Below are 14,381 nucleotides of genomic sequence, written 5' to 3'. Positions count from 1 at the left end.
CAGTCTCAGCAGAGGGAGAGAGCAGCAGACTGAGGGTCAGTCTCTCAACATCCCTCCGCTCTCCCTTTCCTCCACTGAGCCGTACCAGCCTTTCAGATCCTAGAGCCTGAGACGGGAGATATGGAGAACTACAAGATGGAAGAAGTGGGAGTGTTGTTTGTTTTGGCAATGTACTATTTTTATTAGGGTGGATTAAGTTAGTTTCACTATTACGCATGGATTTTTTTCTTTTTCAAAACGTCCAGTTGGTGGCGGCAATACATCTTTTGGGGTGCAGTCCTCCTTAAACCCCACAGAAATAGAAGAAGAAGAAGAAGACCGTTTTCATCAAAGGGGAATGTTTAAGACGTGTGTAGCGTTCTTTTATATTTGAATGTAGAAATTGCGAGAGTGATGATTTAGGGGGTAAGACATCCGTCATGTTATTACAATATTGATTGAAACTTTCAAGAATTATTATTTTAGGCTTATTTACATTTGTGTTGATTTATAGCCTAGTCAATAAGATCCAATGTGATGTGATATAGGCTACAGGGCTACGAAATATAGTATTATTGTTATCGGTGATTGCCAGCACATTAAAGGTGATTATCATCCTCACGAAAGACTGTGGAAACTAGCTCACTTTCATTTCCCGAAAGAAGACGTGCATCGGAATTATGTATAGCTGTCGTTAAATAAAAGTACGTCTCGTCAAGTAAAAGTGACGCGCAACAATGTACATATAAACTGTTCTCCGAACCTGCCACGTTGCACGAATGCATACAGGAAGTACGTGTGGGAACACAAGTATATATTGTAACATCTCCCGGCTGTTTCATCACAATATAAATAATATACAAAATACAATTTGGGGGTAAAATATCACATTACACACGGGCCTTATTAAGGGACATACAGACACTTATAATTATAACAGCGTTTCTGTTAGTAGAGTATTTAATTGTCTTAAAATACAGTTCACTTTTCTTTTTGTAAGGTAAGAACATGTGGTGTTTTGTTTGTACATTTAACATTTGTGAATATGAAATTTGGCCAAAAGAATGATGAAATTAATTACATAAAAATTGTTCAGCTAATTTCTATCGTAGGTAAAGAATCCAAGCGGTACATCTCTCCACAATAGTGTAAGATTTCATGAATGTATTAAATGATAAATCTACTGATGTCTTGCCACAGTTTTCTTACATGAATACAAAGTCAAGACAAGATGCAACACTGTTTCTGGGTGGTCATTACAAAAGATACAATTTGAGTTTTCCTTAAACTTCTTCATATAGTGGTTGGCTGGTTGATATTTATATATAATTTTAAAGTAAAATTCATTAATTTTTGTTAACAAGTAGGTATGTGTGTGGCAACATCCAAACTTTTTCCCAACAGATATTATCAATAAATCCTTTCCAATAAGGCCTGACATAAGGGACATATACAACATCCTGCTGAAACAAGGTTGGTATCGCTTTATGATCCTCCTAACCTGCTGTGTTAATTCTCCTCCTAACCTGCTGTGTTAATTCTCCTCCTAACCTGCTGTGTTAATTCTCCTCCTAACCTGCTGTGTTATTCTCCTAACCTGCTGTGTTAATTCTCCTCCTAACCTGCTGTGTTAATTTCTCCTCCTAACCTGCTGTGTTAATTCTCCTCCTGCTGTGTTAATTCTCTCCTCCTAACCTGCTGTGTTAATTCTCCTCCTAACCTGCTGTGTTAATTCTCTCCTCCTAACCTGCTGTGTTAATTCTCCTCCTAACCTGTTGTGTTAATTCTCCTCTCCTAACCTCCTCCTAACCTGCTGTGTTAACCTGCTGTGTTAATTCTCCTCCTAACCTGTTGTGTTAATTCTCCTCCTAACCTGCTGTGTTAATTCTCCTCCTAACCTGTTGTGTTAATTCTCCTCCTAACCTGCTGTGTTAATTCTCCTCCTAACCTGCTGTGTTAATTCTCCTCCTAACCTGCTGTGTTAATTCTCCTCCTAACCTGTTGTGTTAATTCTCCTCCTAACCTGCTGTGTTAATTCTCCTCCTAACCTGCTGTGTTAATTCTCCTCCTAACCTGTTGTGTTAATTCTCCTCCTAACCTGTTGTGTTAATTCTCCTCCTAACCTGCTGTGTTAATTCTCCTCCTCCTAACCTGCTGTGTTAATTTCTCCTCCTAACCTGCTGTGTTAATCCTAACCTGCCTCTCCTCCCTAACCTGCTGTGTTAATTCTCCTCCTAACCTGCTGTGTTAATTCTCCCTAATTCTCCTAACCTGTTGTGTTAATTCTCCTCCTAACCTGCTGTGTTAATTCTCCTCCTAACCTGCTGTGTTAATTCTCCTCCTAACCTGTTGTGTTAATTCTCCTCCTAACCCTGTTAATTCTCCTAACCTGCTGTGTTAATTCTCCTCCTAACCTGCTGTGTTAATTCTCCTCCTAACCTGTTGTGTTAATTCTCCTCCTAACCATTATATTGACCAGGTACTCCTAAGTGGTTAATTCTCCTAACCTGCTAATTCTCTCCTCCTCCTAACCTGTTGATTAATTCTCCTCCTATACCTGCCGTGACCTAAGCTGTGTTAATTCTCCTCCTCCTAATAGTTATAAGGCTCTATCTAAGTTAAATTACCCTAACCTGTTGTGTTAATAATTGACCTAAGGTTAATTCTCCTATAAGTGTGTTAATTCTGCTCCTAACCTCTGTGATTCTCCTCCATTATATTGACCAGGTAATTCTCCTCCTAATGTGTTAATAGGCTGTATCAGATTACCTAACCTGTTGTATATTAACCTGTTGGTATTCTCCTCCTAACCTATAGTGGCTGCTCCTAATCAGTTAATTAACCATTATATTGACCAGGTACTATAGTATAGGCTGTATCAGATTACCCATTATATTGACCAGGTACTATAGTGGCTGCTGTGTCAGATTACCCATTATATTGACCAGGTACTATAGTGGCTGCTGTATCAGATTATCCATTATATTGACCAGGCTGCTGTATCAGATTATCCATTATATTGACCAGGTACTATAGTATAGGCCTATCAGATTATCCATTATATTGACCAGGTACTATTGTGGCTGCTCTATCAGATTATCCATTATATTGACCAGGTACTATAGTATAGGCTCTATCAGATTACCCATTATATTGACCAGGTACTATAGTGGCTGCTCTATCAGATTATCCATGATATTGATCCAACCAGGTAGACTAGCTGTTGTTATGGAGTCAGGGGATCCAACCAGGTAGACTAGCTGTTGTTATGGAGTCAGGGGATCCAATCAGGTAGACTAGCTGTTGTTATGCGGTCAGGGGATCCAACCAGGTAGACTAGCTGATGTTATGGAGTCAGGGGATCCAACCAGGTAGACTAGCTGTTGTTATGGAGTCAGGGGATCCAACCAGGTAGACTAGCTGTTGTTATGGAGTCAGGGGATCCAACCAGGTAGACTAGCTGTTGTTATGGAGTCAGGGGATCCAACCAGGTAGACTAGCTGTTGTTATGGAGTCAGGGATCCAACCAGGTAGACTAGCTGTTGTTATGGAGTCAGGGATCCAACCAGGTAGACTAGCTGTTGTTATGGAGTCAGGGGATCCAATCAGGTAGACTAGCTGTTGTTATGGAGTCAGGGATCCAAGCAGGGAGACTAGCTGTTGTTATGGAGTCAGATAATGGAGATCCAACCAGGTAGACTAGCTGTTGTTATGGAGTCAGGGATCCAACCAGGTAGACTAGCTGTTGTTATGGAGTCAGGGATCCAACCAGGTAGACAAGCTGTTATTATGGGATCAGGGGATCCATCCAGGTAGACTAGCTGTTGTTATGGAGTCAGGGGATCCAACCAGGGAGACTAGCTGTTGTTATGGAGTCAGATAATGGAGATCCAACCAGGTAGACTAGCTGTTGTTATGGAGTCAGGGGATCCAACCAGGTAGACTAGCTGTTGTTATGGAGTCAGGGATCCAACCAGGTAGACGAGCTGTTATTATGGGATCAGGGATCCATCCAGGTAGACTAGCTGTTGTTATGGAGTCAGGGGATCCAACCAGATAGACTAGCTGTTGTTATGGAGTCAGGGGTTCCAACCAGGTAGACGAGCTGTTGTTATGGAGTCAGGGGATCCACCCAGGTAGACGAGCTGTTATTATGCGATCAGGGGATCCATCCAGGTAGACTAGCTGTTGTTATGGAGTCAGGGGATCCAACCAGGGAGACTAGCTGTTGTTATGGAGTCAGCTAATGGGGATCCAACCAGGTAGACTAGCTGTTGTTATGGAGTCAGGGGATCCAACCAGGAGACTAGCTGTTGTTATGGAGTCAGATAATGGAGATCCAACCAGGTAGACTAGCTGTTGTTATGGAGTCAGGGATCCAACCAGGTAGACTAGCTGTTGTTATGGAGTCAGGGGATCCAACCAGGTAGACTAGCTGTTGTTATGGAGTCAGGGGATCCAACCAGGTAGACTAGCTGTTGTTATGGAGTCAGGGGATCCAACCAGGTAGACTAGCTGTTGTTATGGAGTCAGATAATGGAGATCCAACCAGGTAGACTAGATGTTGTTATGGGAGTCAGGGATCCAACCAGGTAGACTAGCTGATGTTATGGAGTCAGGGATCCAACCAGGTAGACTAGCTGTTGTTATGGAGTCAGGGGATCTAACCAGGTAGACTAGCTGTTGTTATGGAGTCAGATAATGGAGATCCAACCAGGTAGACTAGCTGTTGTTATGGAGTCAGGGGATCCAACCAGGTAGACTAGCTGTTGTTATGGAGTCAGGGGACCCAACCATGTAGACTAGATGTGTTTATGGGGTCAGGGGATCCATCCAGGTAGACTAGCTGTTGTTATGGAGTCAGGGACCCAACCAGGTAGACTAGCTGTTGTTATGGAGTCAGGGATCCAACCAGGGAGACTAGCTGTTGTTATGGAGTCAGATAATGGAGATCCAACCAGGTAGACTAGCTGTTGTTATGGAGTCAGGGGATCCAACCAGGCAGACTAGCTGTTGTTATGGGGTCAGGGGATCTAACCAGGTAGACTAGCTGTTGTTATGGAGTCAGGGGATCCAACCAGGTAGACTAGCTGTTGTTATGGAGTCAGGGATCCAACCAGGTAGACTAGCTGTTGATATGGGGTCAGGGGATCCAACCAGGTAGACTAGCTGTTGTTATGGGGTCAGGGGATCCAACCAGGTAGACTAGCTGTTGTTATGGAGTCAGGGGATCCAACCAGGTAGACTAGCTGTTGTTATGGAGTCAGGGGATCCAACCAGGTAGACTAGCTGTTGTTATGGAGTCAGGGGATCCAACCAGGTAGACTAGCTGTTGTTATGGAGTCAGGGGATCCAACCAGGTAGACTAGCTGTTGTTATGGAGTCAGGGGATCCAACCAGGTAGACTAGCTGTTGTTATGGAGTCATATAATGGAGATCCAACCAGGTAGACTAGCTGTTGTTATGGAGTCAGGGGATCCAATCAGGTAGACTACCTGTTGTTATGGAGTCCGGGGATCCATCCAGGTAGACTAGCTGTTGTTATGGAGTCAGGGGATCCATCCATGTACACTAGCTGTTGTTATGGAGTCAGATAATGGAGATCCAACCAGGTAGACTAGCTGTTGTTATGGAGTCAGATAATGGAGATCCAACCAGGTAGACTAGCTGTTGTTATGGAGTCAGGGGATCCAACCAGGTAGACTAGCTGTTGTTATGGAGTCAGGGGATCCAACCAGGTAGACTAGCTGTTGTTATGGAGTCAGGGATCCAACCAGGTAGACTAGCTGTTGTTATGGAGTCAGATAATGGGATCCAACCAGGTAGACTAGCTGTTGTTATGGAGTCAGATAATGGAGATCCAACCAGGTAGACTAGCTGTTGTTATGGAGTCAGGGGATCCAACCAGGTAGACTAGCTGTTGTTATGGAGTCAGGGGATCCAACCAGGTAGACTAGCTGTTGTTATGGAGTCAGGGGATCCAACCAGGTAGACTAGCTGTTGTTATGGAGTCAGATAATGGAGATCCAACCAGGTAGACTAGCTGTTGTTATGGAGTCAGGGGATCCAACCAGGTAGACTAGCTGTTGTTATGGAGTCAGGGGATCCAACCAGGTAGACTAGCTGTTGTTATGGAGTCAGGGGATCCAGCCAGGTAGACTAGCTGTTGTTATGGAGTCAGGGGATCCAACCAGGTAGGCTAGCTGTTGTTATGGAGTCATTGGATCCAACCAGGTAGACTAGCTGTTGTTATGGAGTCAGGGGATCCAACCAGGTAGACTAGCTGTTGTTATGGAGTCAGGGGATCCAACCAGGTAGATTAGCTGTTGTTATGGAGTCAGGGGATCCAACCAGGTAGACTAGCTGTTGTTATGGAGTCAGGGATCCAACCAGGTAGACTAGCTGTTGTTATGGAGTCAGGGGATCCAACCAGGTAGACTAGCTGTTGTTATGGAGTCAGGGGATCCAACCAGGTAGACTAGCTGTTGTTATGGAGTCAGGGGATCCAACCAGGTAGACTAGCTGTTGTTATGGAGTCAGGGGATCCAAACAGGTAGACTAGCTGTTGTTATGGAGTCAGGGATCCAACCAGGTAGACTAGCTGTTGTTATGGAGTCAGGGGATCCAACCAGGTAGACTAGCTGTTGTTATGGAGTCAGGGGATCCAACCAGGTAGACTAGCTGTTGTTATGGAGTCAGGGGATCCAACCAGGTAGACTAGCTGCTGTTATGGAGTCAGGGGATCCAACCAGGGAGACTAGATGTTGTTATGGAGTCAGGGATCCAACAGGTAGACTAGCTGTTGTTATGGGGTTAGGGATCCAACCAGGTAGACTAGCTGTTGTTATGGGGTTAGGGGATCTAACCAGGTAGACTAGCTGTTGTTATGGAGTCAGATAATGTGGATCTAACCAGGTAGACTAGCTGTTGTTATGGGGTCTGGGGGGGTCTGGGGATCCAACCAGGTAGACTAGCTGTTGTTATGGGGTCAGATAATGTGGATCTAACCAGGTAGGCTAGCTGTTGTTATGGAGTCAGGGGATCCAACAGGTAGACTAGCTGTTGTTATGGAGTCAGATAATGTGGATCTAACCAGGTAGGCTAGCTGTTGTTATGGAGTCAGGGGATCCAACAGGTAGACTAGCTGTTATGGAGTCAGGGGATCCAACCAGGTAGACTAGCTGTTGTTATGGAGTCAGGGGATCTAACCAGGTGGACTAGCTGTTGTTATGGAGTCAGGGGATCCAACCAGGTAGACTAGCTGTTGTTATGGAGTCAGGGGATCCAACCAGGTAGACTAGCTGTTGTTATGGAGTCAGATAATGGGGATCCAAGTCAAATCAAAAGAATACCATATTGGACTGTGTATGTTTGAATACAATATGAAGTAGCTGATTTAACTCTTTGACCACAGACAGTAAATGTTTTGTCATTGTTTATGGTTCTTCAACAATGTTCAGAAATATTGACTGTTCTGTTATTTCTTATTGCAGATGAGTGAGCTGTGACTTACATCTTAAATGAGCCTCTCTGGGGAGACAGAGGAGGGGACCACTGCCACTAAAATGAGTCTCTCTGGGGAGAAAGAGGAGGAGATCACTGCCTCTAAAATGAGTCTCTCTGGGGAGAAAGAGGAGGGGACCACTGCCTTTAAAATGAGTCTCTCTGGGGAGAGAGAGGAGGAGACCACTGCCTCTAAAATGAGTCTCTCTGGGGGGAGAGAGGAGGAGACTACTGCCTCTAAAATGAGTCTCTCTGGGGAGACAGAGGAGGAGACCACTGCCTCTAAAATGAGTCTCTCTGGGGAGAGAGAGGAGGAGACCACTGCCTCTAAAATGAGTCTCTCTGGGGAGAGAGAGGAGACCACTTCCTCTAAAATGAGTCTCTCTGGAGAGAGAGAGACCACTGCCTCTAAAATGAGTCTCTCTGGGGAGAGAGAGGAGGAGACCACCGCTTCTAAAATGACTCAAGACACCAGTTCTAAGAGGTAAGCGATTAATAGCAAAATATACAGTTCTCTTATATCAAACTAATGAAAAGTGTTCCCAAATTACATAACATGTAGGCCTATATCATTCATTTAAAGGGCCAAAAATGGATTTACCAATTCCAGACTGTAGCTTTAATAGAAACATCAGGACTTCTAGAAGTTCCACTATGCAGTTGTTAAAATGAAGTAGATGAGGTATTGATGAGATATTGATGAGGTGTTCTGTCTCCCTGTTTTGTTCAGTGTCCAGAAGCCCAGAGCAGAGTCCCCTACAACCAGCCTGCTATCAATGAAGAGTGATCAGCCACCTGCTTTCAGCCAGGAACCATTACCAGATGACAATAAGGAAGTGGAGAGTTTGGACAGTGAGGATGTATTAAAGATCACACACAACCTTCTGGACAGAAGAAGTAAGACTGTGTTTCATACAATATCACAAAGAACGGTACAAAGGCCCTTATAAAACACACACACAAACTGATGAGTCCCAACTCTCATTGTTTTCCTACAGGTGAAACTCTTCTGACAGTCCAACAAGACATCAAGGCTAAACTGAAACACAAGTATCAACACATATCTGAAGGAATTGGACACCATGGAAACCAAAGTCTGTTCAAGGACATCTACACAGAGCTCTACATCACAGAGGGTGGAAGTGGAGGGCTCAATAATGAACATGAGGTTAGACAGATAGAGATGGCATCCAAGAAACAAACCACACAAGAGACACAAATCAAATGCCACGACATCTTCAAGCCTTTACCTGGACAAGACAAACCTATCAGAACTGTGCTGACAAAAGGAATCGCTGGCATTGGAAAAACAGTCTCTGTGCAGAAGGTCATCCTTGACTGGGCAGAGGGAAAAGCAAATCAGGACGTTCATTTCATGTTTCCTCTTCCTTTCCGTGATCTGAACCTGAAAAAGGACCAATACAGTCTGATGCAACTTCTTTCCCACTACTTCTCAGAGCTGAAAGAGATTGACAGCATTGAAGATGGTGAAACCAAAACTGTTTTCATTTTTGATGGTCTGGATGAGTGTCGACTTCCTCTAGACTTCAAAAACAATGAGAAGTGCTGTGATGCCACGAAGCCAACCTCAGTGGACGTGCTGCTGACAAACCTCATCGAGGGGAATCTGCTTCCCTCTGCACTCCTCTGGATAACCTCACGGCCTGCAGCAGCCAATCAGATCCCTCCTGAGTGTATTGACCAGGTGACAGAGGTACGAGGGTTCAATGATCCACAGAAGGAGGTGTACTTCAGGAAGAAAATCACAGATCAGAATCTGGCCAATGAAATCATCAAACACATGAAGACGTCAAGGAGCCTCCACATCATGTGCCACATGCCGGTCTTCTGTTGGATATCAGCCACAGTCCTTGAGATGATACTGAACGAGGCTGAGAAGGATGAAGTCCCCAAAACTCTGACCCAGATGTACTCACACTTCATGCTCATCCAAATCATTGTGAAGAACAGGAAGTACAACAAAGCCACAGAGACAAACCCAAAGGAACTGTCTCAGTCAGACAAAGAGATGATCCTGAAACTGGCAGAGCTGGCTTTCCAACAGCTGCAGAAGGGCAACCTGATCTTCTATGAGGAGGACCTGAGAGAGTGTGGCCTTGACGTCACAGAGGCATCAGAGTACTCAGCATTGTGTACAGAGATCTTTAAAGAAGAATCTGGGCTGTACCAAGAGAAGGTCTACAGCTTTGTGCATCTGAGCATTCAGGAGTTTCTAGCAGCAGTGCATGCTTTAGAATCATGTCTGGACAAGAAGGAAAATGTTTTCTTCAAAGCAGTCACTGGTGGTGAGGAGGAGGAGAATGATGATGATGATGAGGAGGAGGAGGAGGAGGAGGAGTCGTCAATCCAGTTGTCTGACTTTCACGAGATCGCAGTGGACCAGGCCTTGAAGAGTGAGAATGGACACCTGGACCTGTTCCTCCGCTTCCTTCTGGGTCTCTCACTGGAGTCCAATCAGAATCTGTTACGAGGCCTTCTGACACAGACAGCAAGTACAACACAGACCAATGAGAGCACAGTTGAGTACCTTTCAGACAAGATCAAGGAGGAATCCTCACCAGAAAGGATCATCAACTTGTTCCACTGTCTGAATGAACTTGGTGCCAACTCTCTAGTTGAAGACATGCAGACCTCCCTGCGATCAGGAACTCTTTCAGAAACAAGACTAAAACCTGACCAATGTTCAGCCCTGGCCTACCTGTTACTGATGTCAGAGGAGGTGCTGGAGGAGTTTGACCTCAAGACATACAACACATCAGAGGAAGGTTATCAGAGGTTGCTGCGGTAGTGAAAACCTGCAAGAGAGCACTGTAAGTTCTGTTATTGAGTTGATGTTTACAGTATCATTATAATGAAGGATTTGTATATCTAACAGACTATATCCTCTCTTCAGACTAGCTGGCTGTAAACTCACATATAAATCCTGTGAGACTCTGGCCTCAGCTCTGCAGACACCAAACTCCCCCCTGAGAGAACTGGACCTCAGCTACAATGACCTGGGAGACAGAGGAGTGAAGCTGCTCTGTGTTGGACTAACCAGTCTAGTCTGCAACATACAGACACTAGTGTGAATTAACTTTCTTCAGGGTCCACTGTCTTTATAGTGTTTTATATATATGTAGTTTTTATATGTTACTATGTTTTTAACATTATTTGAACATCTTGGTAAATATGCAGATACATACAGTATCATTATAATGAGGGATTTGTCAATCTAACAGTTTATCTCCTCTCTCCAGACTAGCTGGCTGTAAACTCACATATGAATCCTGTGAGACTCTGGCCTCAGCTCTGCAGACATCAAACTCCCCTCTGAGAGAGCTGGACCTCAGCTACAATGACCTGGGAGACAGAGGAGTGAAGCTGCTCTGTGTTGGATTAACCAGTCCACTCTGCAACATACAGACACTAGTGTGAGTTAAATATCTTGTCACGCCCTAGACCTTAGAGCCTTTTTATTTCTCTATTTGGTTAGGGTCGGGGTGTGATTTGGGGTGGGCATTCTAGTTTGTCTGTTTCTTTGTTGGTCGGGAATGGTTCCCAATCAGAGGCAGCTGTCATTCGTTGTCTTTGATTGGGGATCATACTTAGGCAGCCCTTTTCCCCACTTTCAGTTGTGGGATCTTGTTTGTGTGTATGTTACAGGAATTAAATTCCTATATGTTTTAATACCCAATTAAAATGAAACACTCTGTCAATTCCTAAGAATTTGTAAGACTCTTATTTGCATGAAATGGACAGAGACCAGTCTCAAAATCTATCAGCAGCGTTTATTCTCGAGAGTACTGAACATGATACAGTTTACCACAGATTATAAACTGGAAAATGACGTCATTAGTTTTCGTACTACCCCGTCTCATCAACCAGCAGTACAATGGCTGTATAGTTCTCAAGCCTTCCCACATCGTCTCTCCCTACTAAGATAATTTACGACCCAAGTCAAGGTCTGCCTGTGTAAGATAAGCATTCTAGCCAGTCTGGCTATAAGTTCATTCATTTCTACCAAGGAACAGACAGTCATTGTTCTAATTCTTGATTATAATTACACACATTATATTCAGTACTAAGGTTAAAAGAAAATTCATACATCTATACAGTAACATAATAGTATTCTGATTAGTCAGTCCTGATTGAAATGTATACATAATTAGTCATTATTGATTAAAAAAAATTCTCTTTAACAGTGTAGTTGCTTTCTGCACCAGTAATATAGCTTTACGTTCGTTTTTCTTATTTTGTTGTTTTTCAGTGTCATTTTGAATAAAGGAAAAGATGTACGCCTACCACGCTGCACCTTGGTCTCATTCTGACGACGGACTTTACATAGCTTCAGTATCCACTGTCTTCATAGTGTTCATATATTTGTAGTAATTATGTTTTTAACATTATTTGAACATCTTGGTGAAAGTACAGAAACACACATACGATGTGATAAATATTTGAAACTATAAGCTTAAATATCTTGAGTGAGTTAGGAATGTTTTTAACATTGTCTAATCGTGTCCTTCTGTTATTGTCTTAATGCATCTCATTATTCCTAAAGCTTTGCATATTGAACAGTGTATCGACCTGTCTCCTCTCTTCAGACTAGCATTATAATGAAGGCATTGCATATCTAACAGATTATCTCCTCTCTTCAGACTAGCTGGCTGTAAACTCACATATGAATCCTGTGAGACTCTGGCCTCAGCTCTGCAGACACCAAACTCCCCCCTGAGAGAACTGGACCTCCGCTACAATGATCTGGGAGACAGAGGAGTGGAGCTGCTCTGTGTTGGACTAACCAGTCCACTCTGCAACATACAGACACTAGTGTGAGTTAAATATCTTCAGTATGAGTTATTATGTGGATGTTTTAAACATGTGTTAATCATGTGATCTTCTGCCCTCTAGTCTGGGTCAGTGTGGTCTGACAGAGGGTTGCTGTTCAGATCTGGTCCCAGTCCTGAGTTCACCCAACTCACAACTGAAACAACTGGAGCTGAGAGACAATGACCTGCAGGACTCAGGAGTTACACTGCTGTCTGCTGGACTGGAGGATCCAGACTGTAAACTACACACACTGGGGTAAGTACAGCTGTTTCAGTCAGGTCAGTACTGAGCTGAGTTACACTGCTGTCTGCTGGACTGGAGGATCCAGACTGTAAACTACACACACTGAGGTGTGTGTGTGTTATGTGAGTGTGTGTTGCTAGTGTTCAAGTATGTCTTCTCCAGTATGTACTTTAAAGTACATACACTAAGTTGTTTTTTGGGGGATATCTGTACTTTACCATTTAGATTTTCGACTACTTTTACTTCACTACATTCCTAAAGAAAATAAAGTACTTTTCATTTACTTTTTATTCCGTACATTTTCCCTGACAGCCAAAATTACTCGTTACATTGTCATGCTTAGCAGGACAGGAAAACGGTCCAATTCACACACTTATCAAAAAGAACATCCCTGGTCATCTCTACTGCCTCTGATCTGGAGGACTCACTAAACACAGAACATCCCTGGTCATCTCTACTGCCTCTGATCTGGAGGACTCACTAAACACAGAACATCCCTGGTCATCTCTACTGCCTCTGATCTGGAGGACTCACTAAACACAGAACATCCCTGGTCATCTCTACTGCCTCTGATCTGGAGGACTCACTAAACAGAGAACATCCCTACTGCCTCTGATCTGGAGGACTCACTAAACAGAGAACATCCCTGGTCATCCCTACTGCCTCTGATCTGGTGGACTCACTAAACAGAGAACATCCCTGGTCATCCCTACTGCCTCTGATCTGGGGGACTCACTAAACACAGAACATCCCTGGTCATCCCTACTGCCTCTGATCTGGAGGACTCACTAAACACAGAACATCCCTGGTCCTCCCTACTGCCTCTGATCTGGAGGACTCACTAAACAGAGAACATCCCTACTGCCTCTGATCTGGAGGACTCACTAAACAGAGAACAGAACATCCCTACTGCCTCTGATCTGGAGGACTCACTAAACAGAGAACATCCCTGGTCATCCCTACTGCCTCTGATCTGGTGGACTCACTAAACAGAGAACATCCCTGGTCATCCCTACTGCCTCTGATCTGGTGGACTCACTAAACAGAGAACATCCCTGGTCATCTCTACTGCCTCTGATCTGGCGGACTCACTCAACACAAATGCTTCGTTTGTAAATTATGTCAGAGTGAACGAGTGTGCCTCTGGCTATCAGTAAATAAACTAGAAAATGGTGCCGTCTGGTTTGCTTAATATAAGGATTTTAAAATGATTTATACTTTTCCTTTTAATACTCAAGTACATTTCATCAATTCCATTTACTTTTAATACTCAAGTACATTTCATCAATTCCATTTACTTTTGATACTTAAGTATATTTCATCAATTCCATTTACTTTTGATACTTAAGTACATTTAAAACCGAATACTTTAAGACTTTTACTCAAGTAGTATTTTACTGGGTGACTTTTACTCAAGTAGTATTTTACTGGGTGACTTTTACTCAAGTAGTATTTTACTGGGTGACTTTTACTCAAGTAGTATTTTACTGGGTGACTTTTACTCAAGTAGTATTTTACTGGGTGACTTTCACTTGAGTCATTTTCTATTAAGGTATTTGTACTTTTACTCAAGTATGACAATTGAGTACTTATTCAACCACTGGTTCTCTACTCCCCTCTAGTCTGGGTCAATGTGGTCTGACAGAGGGTTGCTGTTCAGATCTGGCCTCAGTCCTGAGTTCACCCAACTCACAACTGAAACAACTGGAGCTGAGAGACAATGACCTGCAGGACTCAGGAGTTACACTGCTGTCTGCTGGACTGGTGGATCCAGACTGTAAACTACACACACTGGGGTAAGTACAGCTGTTTCAGTCAGGTCG

General features: G+C 43.6%; 1 pseudogene; it reads left to right on the top strand.

Moving 5' to 3' along the window:
* The first annotated feature begins 307 nt into the window (after positions 1-307).
* Positions 308-14,381, top strand: LOC135561742 (NACHT, LRR and PYD domains-containing protein 3-like; annotated as a pseudogene).

The sequence above is a fragment of the Oncorhynchus nerka genome, linkage group LG18, assembly GCF_034236695.1.
Source record: "Oncorhynchus nerka isolate Pitt River linkage group LG18, Oner_Uvic_2.0, whole genome shotgun sequence".
NCBI lineage: Eukaryota > Metazoa > Chordata > Actinopteri > Salmoniformes > Salmonidae > Oncorhynchus > Oncorhynchus nerka.
This window is presented reverse-complemented; position numbering and strand designations above follow the sequence as displayed.